Source organism: Suricata suricatta, chromosome 3 (assembly GCF_006229205.1).
Source record: "Suricata suricatta isolate VVHF042 chromosome 3, meerkat_22Aug2017_6uvM2_HiC, whole genome shotgun sequence".
Classification (NCBI taxonomy): domain Eukaryota; kingdom Metazoa; phylum Chordata; class Mammalia; order Carnivora; family Herpestidae; genus Suricata; species Suricata suricatta.
The window spans coordinates 157,245,319-157,258,089 of NC_043702.1; the positions used below are offsets into that span (position 1 = coordinate 157,245,319).

Sequence of the window (12,771 nt, forward strand, 5' to 3'; positions counted from 1 at the left end):
GAGAGGGAGAGAATAAAAATCCCAAGCAGGTTTCACACTGTCAGTGCAGGGCTGGACACCTGACATAAAGCTTGAACCCACAAACCATGAGATCATGACCTGAGCCAAAATCAAGTCAGATGCTTAACCTACTGAGCTACCCAGGCACTCCTCTGTGGGCATACATTTTTAACTCATTTCAGTAAATAAGAAGTGCAGTTGATGAATCATATGACTATGCTTGCTTTTGTTAAGTAACTGCCAAATTTTCTTCCAACATGGCTGTCACATTTTGTGTTTCTACCAGCAATGAATGAGAGATAATATTGCTTCACAACCTCTGACAATTGGGTATTGTCAGCTTTTAATTTTTTTCACCATTTCTAGTATGTGTTCAGTGGTATTTTGTTTTAATATGCACTTCCCTAATGACATATGATGTTGAGCATCTTTTTGTATGCTTATTTGCCATCTTTTATCTTCTTTGATGAGGTCTCTGTTCAGATCTCCCATCCTTTTTTAAAATTTTTTACTTATTGTTGAGCATTAAGAATTCTTTGTATATTTTGGATAACAATATTTTATTAGATATGTGTTTTGCAAGCATTTTCTCCCAGTTTGTGGCTTTCTTTTTCATTCTCTTAATGGAGTCTTTTGCAGACCAAAAATTTTTACTTCTAATGAAGTTAACTTATATATATATATATATATATATATATATATATATATAATTTTTTTTTAATTTCATGAATTGTGCCATTGGTCTTGTGTCTAAAAAACTCATTTCCAAACTCAGGCTTACCTGGATTTCTTTCTGTTCACTTCTAAGAGCATTCTAGTTTTGCTGGATTTTAAATTTAGGCCTGAGATTTATTTTGAGTTTACTTTTGTATAACATTTAAGGTCTTTAGATATAAAACTGAGTGCCTCTTTTGGGTACAGGGATACTGTATGGGAACATCCAAAGTCATAGGCACTCATTCATTAACAAAAATGTATTAAATACCAACCTTTTGCGGAGCCCATTCTAGATGCTGGCAAGGACTAGAAATCCTTCTTTGACCCATCAAATTCCTTCATCTAATACTATCACAGTCATAACAACAACCAAAGTTAAAGTTTCTGTCCTGGACTGAAGATACAATCAAAGAGTGCTTTTGGTTGAGAATATCAGTCCAACAGATTGCTATCCATATTCTGTTCTTTCTAGACCCAAGACTTGATTTCATTTTACAGCTTCCTTTGCAGTTAGGTGTGTTCATAAGAATGTGTTCTGGTCAATGAAATATGAATGGAAATGGTGTGGGGCAGTTGTAGATCTGGCCCATAAAATCTCCTAAGTAATCCTCCCTCAACATTTTGTCTTTAACACATTTACCAAATGAATAGACAATGTCAAAGGACTTAGTGAAACAATGGGCCATGGGATGGAAGGTGTCTGGATCTTGAATTGCTGTGTGTCAGATTGTTACACCCTTTCTGCTAACTCCACTAAACCGTGCATTAGACAAATTAAAATTGTGGTTGAATTCAATATATTGGAGTTGTTCATTTTAAACTCATACTGACAAAAAATTCACGCTGCTGAAATTTTTGCCCCTTGAACATCAGAGAAACTCCTCCTGTCAACAAATGTAGGCAATAGGTAAAAACAGTAACATGCTTTCAGTAGTTAGTAAGTAATGTAACCAAGTGAAACACTGTATGCTTGTTTCTGAAAAGATCTTATGCATAAAGACACCAGCTATTATTCAAGTACAGGTTTATTGTTTTCTTTTGTGTTATCGTTATGATTCCTTCAGTATTTGCAAGATACTTGATGTCCATGACTTTGCTTATATTATTCAGCGTATTATCCTAAGATGTGCTTGGTCCACAGATGACAATAAATTTGTTTTTCTTTCTAATAAAAGGATGATTGATGATGTAAATAGAATGTGGGACAGAGTCAAAAGTACCTTTATATTTATCAGTATGCTCCTCTTATCCACCTGCTAGAACAGAAACACTGTAACTTATTTATTTTTATGTCCTTAAACATTTAGAACCTTGCTGCTTATATATAATACTATCAATAAATGATTGTTGAATAAATGCTCAATAAATATTTGTTGAATTGACCTTTAGGCTTGGTCTCCTTCTATAAATATGAAATGAATTCATTTTATATAGTCTTTTAAAATTGCTTTTGTCTGTAAATTCATATTTTCTCCTCAGAGGCAAAACTCTATGATCAATGTGAAGGATTTTTTTTCCTTCCTCTCACAAGGTATGTATTTCTTCAGAATAGGAGGTACATGCATTACGGAGATTTAGAGACACCAAGAGAATTGGCAATCAAGTAGCTTAGTTTCCTTTATTTCTACAAGGGGTGAAAGGCCTTAGGAGTTCATGAGACACTAAAATTAATGATGCATCCTAATTAAGTAAATGTTCAGGTTCTTTTTCTGCTTGCAATACTGTACAAAATACAAGGAGGAAATGATTAAATTGCTTCATATCCATATTTCCATGAAAATAAAATCCTCCTACATCCTGTCAGTCACTCTGTTGTGGTCTTATTTTGATCTCACATTTCTGTTAATATTTTGTTAATTCTCACTGGCTTCTGCACTTACTATTGTATTGTGATTAGTATCTTTTCTTCATACCATCTAATTTTCATATAATCTTCAAATGTAATGATTATTATTTACGTTCTTACACCTGCATCAATATTTGTTACAACCAAATCAACATGTATTGGTGCTAATATGTGTCAGACTCTATGCTAGTAGTATATAGTAATGAATAAGGCCATATGATACTATAAATTCTTAAGTTGTTAGAGTCTTTCTAGAGACTAGAGCTCTTGTCCAGTTGTCCCCAACCTGGTTCCTATTCGCTCTCTATGAAACCATGTTGAATGAATCAGCCTGCTTCCTGAGGAATTAAGTTTCAGCCCAATGAAAGACAGTGGTTTGTTGAATGCCTGTAGGAACAGCATGGCCACGAAGCAAGAATTTGCTGTTAAATCTTAAAGTTCCTAGAGAGGAGAGAACATACTGCTTATTTTTTAACTCTTTGCATTACTGACTCTTTTAGTTTTCTATTGTTACTGTTACAAATTACCGCAAACATATAGTGTCTTTAAAACAAATGCAAATTACTAGCTCAACAATTTTGTAGGTCAGAAGTCTAAAATGGATCGGCAGCGCTTAATTTCTTTTGAAAGCTCTAGGGCATCCTCTGTATCCGTTCCTTTTTCCACTTCTAGAGGGTGTGTCGCCTGCATTCCTTGGCTAATGGTCCCTCATCACTCCATCTGCTTCTGTCATCACATCTTTCTCTGACTCCATCCTTTTTGTCTTTCTCTTATAAGGATGCGTGTGTTTGAGACACAGCTAGTCTAGACTGCTCTCTACATTACAAGGTCCTTAACCTTGTGAAATTTATAAAACTCCTTAAGTTACACAAGGTAACCTAATCACAAATCCTGGGAATTAGAATGTGGATATTTTAGGAAATTTTATTCTTTCCACTGCACCAAATAATCATTGAAATCCATATACAAGGGAGAATTATAAGGAAGCTGTATCTGATTATCTCTTGAACATTTTCAAAATTGTTAATTTTATAAGTTACTTCAAAAATTGTACAAGTTTGGGGCACCTGGGTGGCTCAGTTGGTTAAGCGTCCAACTTCAGCTAAGGTCGCGAAGTGATCTTGCAGTTCATGTGTTCCAGCCCCACACTGGGCTCTGTGCCAGCAGCTCAGAGCCTGGAGCTTGCTTCAGATTCTGTGTCTCCCTCTTTTTCTATGCTCCTCCCCACTCATGTTCTGTCTCTCTCTCTTTCTTAAGAATAAATATTAAAAATTGTTCTTAAACTAGTGCAAGTTTACTCTTGTCAGTTGATAATGCATTAATCCATGTGACCACAATGCTAATGAACATATTTTGTTCATTGCACGCATAAATAGATTTTAGCACTACAAATGATTTAGAAAACAATGGTTTTTGTTAATGTCAAAAATCTTAATTCTAAGAAGTCTGATTAGCAAAATGTTATATAAAATGATAGTTTTATGATTCAGCTCATAATATTAGAAACCTTTCTTTCTTCTATGAATATATTTTACTTGCGAAAGTTGAAAGTGTGGGAATTTACCAACATATACCATATTTCCAACAAGCTAGAAAACATAATATGCTGGATAAAAACAGTTTAATTGTTTCTTTTAATAATGAATAATAGTGCCTTAGTTTCTTCATTCTTCCTTTATTTTCAAATAAATGAAATGTTTTAATTTATAGCATGCAATTAAAGGATAAATTAATATGGTGGATAATAAGGTACATATGAAAAGATAGTCTCATGAAATAGAAAAGGGTCATCATTTTAAACATGGTTTACTAAGGCCAAATATATGTCAAATATTCTGAAAATATTTTGAAAAGTGCTGTCACTCCGTATGATATTTCTAAATGTTGGATAAAAATTAAATACAGTAAGCCCTTGTGGGAATATTAAAGAATGTTAGGTTTAGTACTAAATTTCATCCATTAAATAAATACTTATTGAGTTCCTTATCTATGTAAAGTCTTGTACTAAGTGGTGCAGATTCAAAGCAAAAGGGGTGAGCACAAATATGAAAAAACACAATTATCATTTCTTTTTCATGAAAAACAGAGTAGGCAGCTTTTTTCTGAAATAGGTTAGGCTCTGAATTCTATTACATGTCTGTGAAGATGTTATTAGTCACACGAAAACACATACAGTAATACAAATGCTACTTAACAGATGCTTCCAGAATGCTTCTATTATCCCAGTATTTTATATGTGTTATATGTGTTTATATGTACAATGGGAATCCACCCAGCTTTTGGAACCATAAAATCTGATTCCATTTTTAAAAATTTTTTTAATGTTTTTACTTATTTTTGAGAGACAGAGAGAGATAGCACGAGCAGGGGAGGGTCAGAGAGAGAGGGAGACACAGAATCTGAAGCAGGCTCCAGGCTCTGAGCTAGCTGTCGGCACAGAGCCCGACGCGGGGCTGGAACTCACGAACCGTGAGATCATGATCTGAGCCAAAGCCGGATGCTTAACTGACTGAGCCACCCAGGCGCCCCTAAAATGTGATTTCTGATTCTGAATCTTCTACTTAGTTTGTGACTTTGGGCAAATTAATGAAGTTCTTTGAGACTGTCACTGTGTATATGAAATGTTTATAACCAAACTGCCCGGTAGATAGTGAGGTAATCTATTTGAAGAGGCAGGTCTATAGTAGGTTCTTTAAAATATTTCGTGAATCTACTTACCTTTCTTTTTAGCAATTAGAAAATTTTATTCAACAATAGGTAGGTTTTAAATAAGGGTAGACTCTTTGTCAATCCTTAAAATGTAAAATAACCAATATATATTCTTTCTCATATGTTTTCTATCTTTTGCAGTATTTTAGATTAGTGTAAGTAAGAGTACATTACACGTATTTAAAAATATGTTCACATTTACTTTTATTCTTATTTAATCCAAGAACGAAAATCCTTTGAAGTAATGATAACTGTCAGTGGATTTTGTTGTTGATATTTGCCTTTTAGGAGTGTCATTTCCAAAAAAAAAGTAACTTGAATGTTACTCAAATATTGATGTCTGTGAAGGAATGAAGAAGAATAGCTTCAGTCACTCCAGAAAACTGAACATTCCTAAACAACTCAAGCTTCACAGCCTTTCTTGTATTAGGAAAGCTCTTTGTTAATGGAACATGATTTGGTTTTTTTGCATAATAATGTTTCCATCACAATATATTGTCTTAGTCTCTGCATTGATTTCGTATTGTATGTGTGTGGTTTCAGGTGAAAGTTTAATTAACCATCTTATTTTGAGATCATGGCTTTCCTCTTGCTACACTTTTTTTTTTTTTTTTTTTTTTGGTAGGGAAATTGAAAAGTAGCACTGAAGGTGACATGATGGAATGTGGGATTGCACGTGTTGGAATTATCTACACTTTAAGGTTGTATGGGGGGTGGCAGGTAATAGTCTGGGGAACAACCCAGCAGAGTACAAAAACACTGAGAATAATTCCTGAGGAAGTAAAATTACATCAAGAAATGTTCCCCAGTCATTGAAGGCAGGAACTGGAGTGGGGGCAGGGGAGCTGGGGAGCATAAAACATAATGGGGGACTAAAAACTTTCTACAGTGAAGAGTATTAGTTGTCAACAAAATAAAGTCCAATAAGGATGCAATTTATTCGTCTTTGTACTACCTTCTCTTTCATCTATTCCTTATCCCAATCTCAAACAATAGCTGCTTTAACAGCTAGTGTTACAATTTAACTGATTTACGATGAATACTAGCTAAGAAGTTAGGAAAACGAAATTTAAAGTTCCTTGGATTACCAGTTAGTGCATGATTACACTAATCAACCTCTGGTTCTCAATTTCTTCATCATAATGGAGTTAGATTCAATGGCCACAAAAGTCCCTGCAGGTTCCAACATACAGTGGTCGTCTCTTATCTCTGGTTTCACCCTCCCTGTTTCAGTTACCTACCCACCCGCAGCTTCAGTTTCCGGAAACAGATGATCCTCCTCTTGACAAGTAGTCAGAAGGTCAACCGCAGCCTAAGACTTGGTCACAGCGTCATTCACCTTACCACCTGGGTATTTTATCATCTCACATCATCACAAGAAAAAAGGGGAGCATAGTACAAAACTCACAATGCGATAAAATACATGAGAGACACACATTCATACAAGTTTTATTACACCAGACTTTTTATAATTGTTCTATTTTATTATTGTTCAACTCTCTCTGTGCCTAATTCATAAATTAAACTTTATCATAGATGTGTACATTATGTAGGGAAAAATAACACAGTATATTTAGGGTTCTCTACTATCTATGGTTTCGGGCATCTGTTGGGAGTCTTAGAATGTATCCCCTATGAATAAGTGGGGAACACTGCTATACTTTTTTTGAGGTTCAAATAAATTGGCTCAGTTTATTTAGCAGCGTATTTATTTTATGGAGGAATACAAGCAGATGCCTGCACTTTAGGCCCTTTCAAAGAGGGAGATCTAAAACTAAAATAAACATGTAGCAGAGACTAAACTGAGTAAACTTAAATATTCTACTGAAGTAAATTACATATGCATACGTGTATATGTGTGTGTGATATGACTCTTTTGTATGCAAGGGACAGTTTGGATTTACTTATCTTACTACACTTTTATTATAATTTTGATTTAAAGTTAAAACAATCCAAAGCATACTGACATTTTTTTCACAAATGAATTCACAATTTCCCCAACAAATATACTTTTTATATTGCTTTTAAATGAGACATTTTCATGGATTAATAGGTAAGAAATATATTAGGAAACAACATGTTGAGTATAAGATTAAAATGTTAACTTTTGAGACGGATCCAAGTACAAACCAGGTAAAAGCTAGCTAAGAGACGTAAAAGTCTATGGCTCTATTTTGAGGTTCATGAAACTTAATCATATGATTTAGTATAGTGCTCAAATACTTAGATAGTTTAACAAACTTTAAGGAACACTGGGTCACAAAATTAATATTTTTTATCCTGTACTGTTTATTCTCCAAATATCGAGAACAGCAACCTCACATTTATTTTACATATAAAATAAAATTTTTAATGTTATGTTTTCTAATTTAAGTTGGGTCCTCAAAACACAATTGTATTTCTTTGAATCACAATTTAGGTAATGAGTTTGGGCAGCCTATTAAGATCTTATATGAAAAGTATTCTGTCGATGTATCACAACTGTTAAGGTTAAATTTGTAACGGGACATTCATCTTCTTTGTGTGGACCTCAGATCCCCCTACCAGCATTTGTGAGCCTGTGTGAAACAGACACATAACACAGAAATGGGCTTTGGGGTGAGATTAGATCACTGAAGAAAAACTTCTGCTCTAGGTCCTTATTAGGTCTGGAACACAGCCTAAGAGAGAAAGGAAAAAAAAAAAAAAGTTATACACACATGAAAATTTTCCCTAGACAATCTTGATAGTGATCACGACCACAGATACTTGTGCACGTGCACAGTTTGCCTTGCTATTATAAAATGATACTTTGCTATCTCTCTTCTGGGATTCCTACTAAAGATTTCTAGAAAATTGATGCTCTGAAATGAAGTCTATTCTTACCAATGGAATTTTAATGTCAGATACCTGAGATGAAATTAAAGCCATCCTATTTGTATCAGGCATAGCTTATTCTTTATCAGTAAATTTGGGGAATAAGGGATGCACAGTGTAAGGTATGACAACAATAGAGAAAAATAATACAGATATTACACCAGTAAAATATATTCTATGACTCAGAATTGCAACAAGCTCTCTTAGAGCAAGTCTCCTTTAGTTTTTCACATCCACACCAGTCAGCTTACACTTGATAAACCAACTTCACACAATTTGCAAGATGGATTATCCCGCACGCTTAGTGACATATGATGTAAACACAACCAAGAGGTGTCTGGCTTCCTCCCTCTTACACTCTTCACATAATGAGCAAGTGCGGGCTGGGGGTGCTGCAGACTCATGCAAACCAGAGGGCTCTCCGAATTTATAGGTACCTCTACAACAAGCAAACAGCTATCATGGAGGCTAATAATTTGTATCCAGTACAAGAAATGGAACAAAAATGTACATGTTAGTAAGGGGGAGTAGAGCTTTAACTTACCTTTAGCCTAATGCTTACTTATTAAGCCTTCGCTGCATACACATTCTTATTTCTGGAATGGAAAGAATATCATACTTTAGAACATGGGCAAAGTCTATGAAAACCATGGACATGGGGCTACTACCCGTACCTATTTTCTTTATTTTGAAAAAGAAAAGAGTTAGTAAGAAATAAAGGAGATATTTAAGTAGTCTTCTAACAAGCAAACAGGAACCAGCTTTACCTGTGCGTAGGTTTTGAATATAAGAACTTAAGAGCTGGAAAGCCTTCATACTGCTTCCTTAAAAGCCCCCTAGTTCAAATTCACCCTTACACGCTGCTATTCTCCCAGGAAGAGGGAGAAGAATATTTCCACTGACCCAGCTCGTGATTTACATACAGAGAGCAAATAAATGAATGGAGTGGGGGATGGGGCAGTGAGAAGCAATGTTGTTTCCTTTTCAACCGGAGAGAATAAGATTACTTACCAAGAACATTTTTATCCAGGGCAAATGTTTATTCCCTCTATCATTCGGCGCCTCAGTCTCTGCAAGAAATCAATTTCCACTCTACCTTTCCCTCCTATTTCTAAAAAAATAGAGAGAGAGGCGGATAATGCTTAAGCTTCAGGGTCCAGAGAAAGATAGAGCAGAGGGCAAAAGACTCCCACAGCGCTCTTCATCCAGATCTGAGCTCTGAGAGTGAACCCATGGGGAGGGAGGAATCTTCTCTAAGGAGGGTGCCGAGGGTGGCGGGCATCATTTCACAGCCAAAATATAAATCATCTACGAAGAGAATTACCAGCCCCTAGCCACACAAGCAATTCCCTGGGGAGGTAGGTTGCAAAGAGGAAAGGGAAGTTCCCTATTGAGAGAGAGAGACAGAGACAGAGAGAGAGAGAGAGAGAGAGAGAGAGAGAGAGAGAGAGACAGGGATTTGGGTTTCGGGTTTGGGTTTGGGGAAGGGATGGGACCATGGAGAGGAAAAGAGAGAAGGAATAAAGCTAATCTTACCAGATCGATCAGGCTATCGTGTGTGCCGTATCGGGATACGAAAATGGCAAGATCATGCATTCGGCTGCAAAGCCATTTCTAGCACACTCTCCCTCGGTAACTGTGCAGGAATCAGAGGGGACGCGAGAACCCCACAGCCTGTCACCCGCTCCCCCAGGAACGGTCCTCAGAACCTCCAAAGCCCCAGCTTCAGGCATTTGGAGCTGAGGTTGCGGGTGCAACTGAATTGCCTTGAGTGGCGGGCTGCAGATTTCTCCGAGAAAACGGGACCTGGGAGGGCTCCCGCTGCCGCCGCTGCCGCTGCCAAGGCGGCTCCAGGCCCCGGTGCCTAAGCTCCGGCACAGCGCCCCCGACAGCGCCCGGCAGCTCGGCCTCCTCCGCGTCTTCAGCCCTTCGAGCCCCCCGCCCCCGCCCCCGGCCCCAATGCAAATCGCTGATGGTCTAGTCTTCCCAAAGTGACCACCGTGGTTTATTTGGGGGCTTGGTGTGTTGGGGTTCCTTACTACGCCTCCCTCAGTTGCTGCGAGTGAGTTCAAGGGAAATCCTAGTGAAAAACACTGATGGAAAACTATTAATCCTAATAATAATGTTCCCTACGCAGGTAACTCTTGAAGAACTGAGAGTGGGAAGATCAGAGCAGGATTTCCGAAGCAGTGCCCTCTTGAATTCTCATTGGATCCTTCCCAGCAGCCTAAATCACTCTCGCTGCTGTATCTATCAGGATGACTACAGCCTTGCTCACTAGTTCTCTCTTTATCTCTTGTCTTCAGCACATCCTTTTACTTCTCCTTACAGATTTATCTGTATTTCACCTCCTGTTCTCTGGGGTTACACCGCTTCTATTTCCCCCCACTGTATGGGCATGCTACAGTCAGTACATTTTCACTCTGTCTGCCTGAGGATCGTCACAAATAAGCCCCCCACCCCCCAAAATAAAAGGCACCTCTTTCGCATTTTGCTTCTTTTCCTTGGGGGTTCGTGGCTTTCTGTGTAACTGGTTTTTAGTTGGTTACATGCCACCAGGAACTGCTGATTTTTTCAAAGTTCCACCACTCTGCAGCTCATCACTACCTTAATTTGGAAGATTATGGAATATCTGTTTGAATCCTGGATATATTTTTCTCACAGTCATCTTGCTTCCTGAAATGTCCTCTGGTAAGTTCTTCTCCTTACATTTTATTAGAAACTTATTGCTAGCATATTTTAATGAGCTTTGTTTAGACAATATCTCATTAAAAATATTTTTGTTACTTTCAGAACTCAAACATCTATGTGACTGTTAATTAATTAGCATATTAGTTGCAATTGTGCTATGAAGATACAACCCATGTAATGAATTATCCCATCACCTTTTACATTATTTATTTCTGTCCTCATGTATATTACAGGTTATAGGAAATATTGACCACCCCCCCCCCATTAATGCTTCTTGGCACACATTCTTGTGCCATTTGAAAGGTCAAATTTTATATGTTTATCCAAGAGTAACCTTAAAAGAAACCTTCTGAAAATTTCAGGGTCTGAGAAAGTTCACAGGTCTCTGATCTTCAGAAGATTGTTCAGGTCAGAATTTGCTCATTGGGAGCAATTACCTGACTGAAGGGGGACTTTTGTAAACTGTATTTTTATGGGTTTAACCGGACACTAAGTGCTAATAACCACTCTATGGTAAGAAGAAGAGTGGGAGTTTTAAGTGCACCATTTTTTTTTCTATATCACACATGGACATTATTTTGGACATTGTATTTCACTTCAGACATCATATTTAGTATATTTCTGATTTTGTGAATTTAGCTGGTGAACAGCTAATTGGACACACAGTACTCATTTTAGAGGAAGAAAGCCATCGGAAGGAAGTACTGATTATCTTGGTTCTAATAAATTGAAATTCAGGGACAGACTATATGAAAAAATTAATTACCTCACTCTTCACACTTGTTCAACCCCCAGACTCAATTTTTCATAAGCATGTTAATATGTCAGTGTTTTGAGCTTTTATGGACATTTTTATGGGCTTAACTGACAGTTATGGTTATCATTTCCCCTTTAAGTATAGGTATGTTGAGGCACATTTAACTCTTAGCTTTTCCTTCACATATTGACAAGGACACGGTATTAATTAAATGTCAAGCCTGCGTGTGTTAGTCATCTCTAATGCACAGTAAGGTTTTAGGGTTTCCTCTGTGACCGCCCCCTAGCGCCCCCCCCCCCCCGCTGCCCAGCCCCCATAAGAACAAGTTCCTGGTTTCTACAATATTTCTCGTTACTGGGATGGATGGAGGTGAGAACCTATTGTTGAAGCTTTTCTTACTTCCCTTACGTCTTTTCCTTCTTCATTTCCCATTTATCCCTATTTTCTTCTCTCTCTCTCTCTCTCTCTCTCTTTTAATTTCTCGGAAGAACTATTCCTGCCCTCATTGATGGCTGACGCGCCGACCTAAGTAATGCTTTTTTAAATTCAAAAGCCCTTTTAGCTTCCAGACAGAAAAGTACTCCAGCTGCAGCGTCACCCCATCCCCCAGCTCAGGCTTCCGGGGCTTCTCCCCCCTCGGCTCCCGCCAGCGGCCCCTCGGAGCGGGGCTAGACCGTGGTCCGCACCCCTGGGCGCCCCTCACCCGGCACTAGTTTCTACCTGGTCTCCTTCCAGTCTGCTCGTCCTGGCTGACAAGTGCCATCAGCCGCCCTGACTTGGGTTGAACAAACGAGGGCTTCGCCTAATTCACCAATTCGAGCCTCCTCTTTGGAGGACTGCTGCTATTGCGCCAGGGTGCGGGGGGGGGGGGGGGGGGACGAAACCGAAAAACGCAACTTTCAGGGCAGTCATCCTTTTGCTCTTAGCCTAGTCCACTCCAGGGAAGCACAGACGTACGGGGCTTAGGTAAGTGCGTCCTGCTCTCTGACAGCCCGAAGCTCTAGCTTGGGAACGGGGACCCTCGCGTTTGGAAGGCGCTGCCGCCGCCAAGGACGCTTTAACCGGAGGGCTAGCAACAGGCGACTGTGCCCGGAGATTTGTCCGCAGCTCCCGGCAACGCCTAGGCCACCTGGGCGCGGGGCGCGCGGACGCCGCGGGGCCCGGGGGCCTGGCGGGCCCGGGCGCGGGGCCGGGC

General features: G+C 38.6%; 1 protein-coding gene and 1 long non-coding RNA gene across 4 annotated transcripts in view; one reads left to right on the top strand and one right to left on the bottom strand.

Annotated features, from left to right (window-relative positions):
• Window positions 1–6,411: 6,411 nt before the first annotated feature.
• Window positions 6,412–10,004, bottom strand: LOC115288367. Of its 2 annotated transcripts, none has more exons than XR_003906964.1 (4): window positions 9,665–10,004; window positions 9,140–9,198; window positions 8,673–8,724; window positions 6,412–7,932 (listed from the first exon to the last, which is right to left on the bottom strand). It is a non-coding gene; the product is annotated as an uncharacterized LOC115288367 (long non-coding RNA). The 2 variants fall into 2 exon arrangements; XR_003906963.1 differs by having other exon boundaries at window positions 9,140–9,239.
• BRINP3 (BMP/retinoic acid inducible neural specific 3) overlaps window positions 9,398–12,771 on the top strand; it is a 414,132-nt gene continuing 410,758 nt past the window's right edge. The window contains exons 1-2 of one of the 2 annotated variants that reach the window (XM_029935640.1): window positions 9,398–9,486; window positions 10,266–10,819. The gene's annotated coding sequence lies outside the window, so the exon portion shown is untranslated. Of the gene's footprint in view, window positions 9,487–10,265; window positions 10,820–12,461; window positions 12,543–12,771 lie in introns of those variants that run through there. The other variant, XM_029935642.1, reaches the window with a different exon arrangement.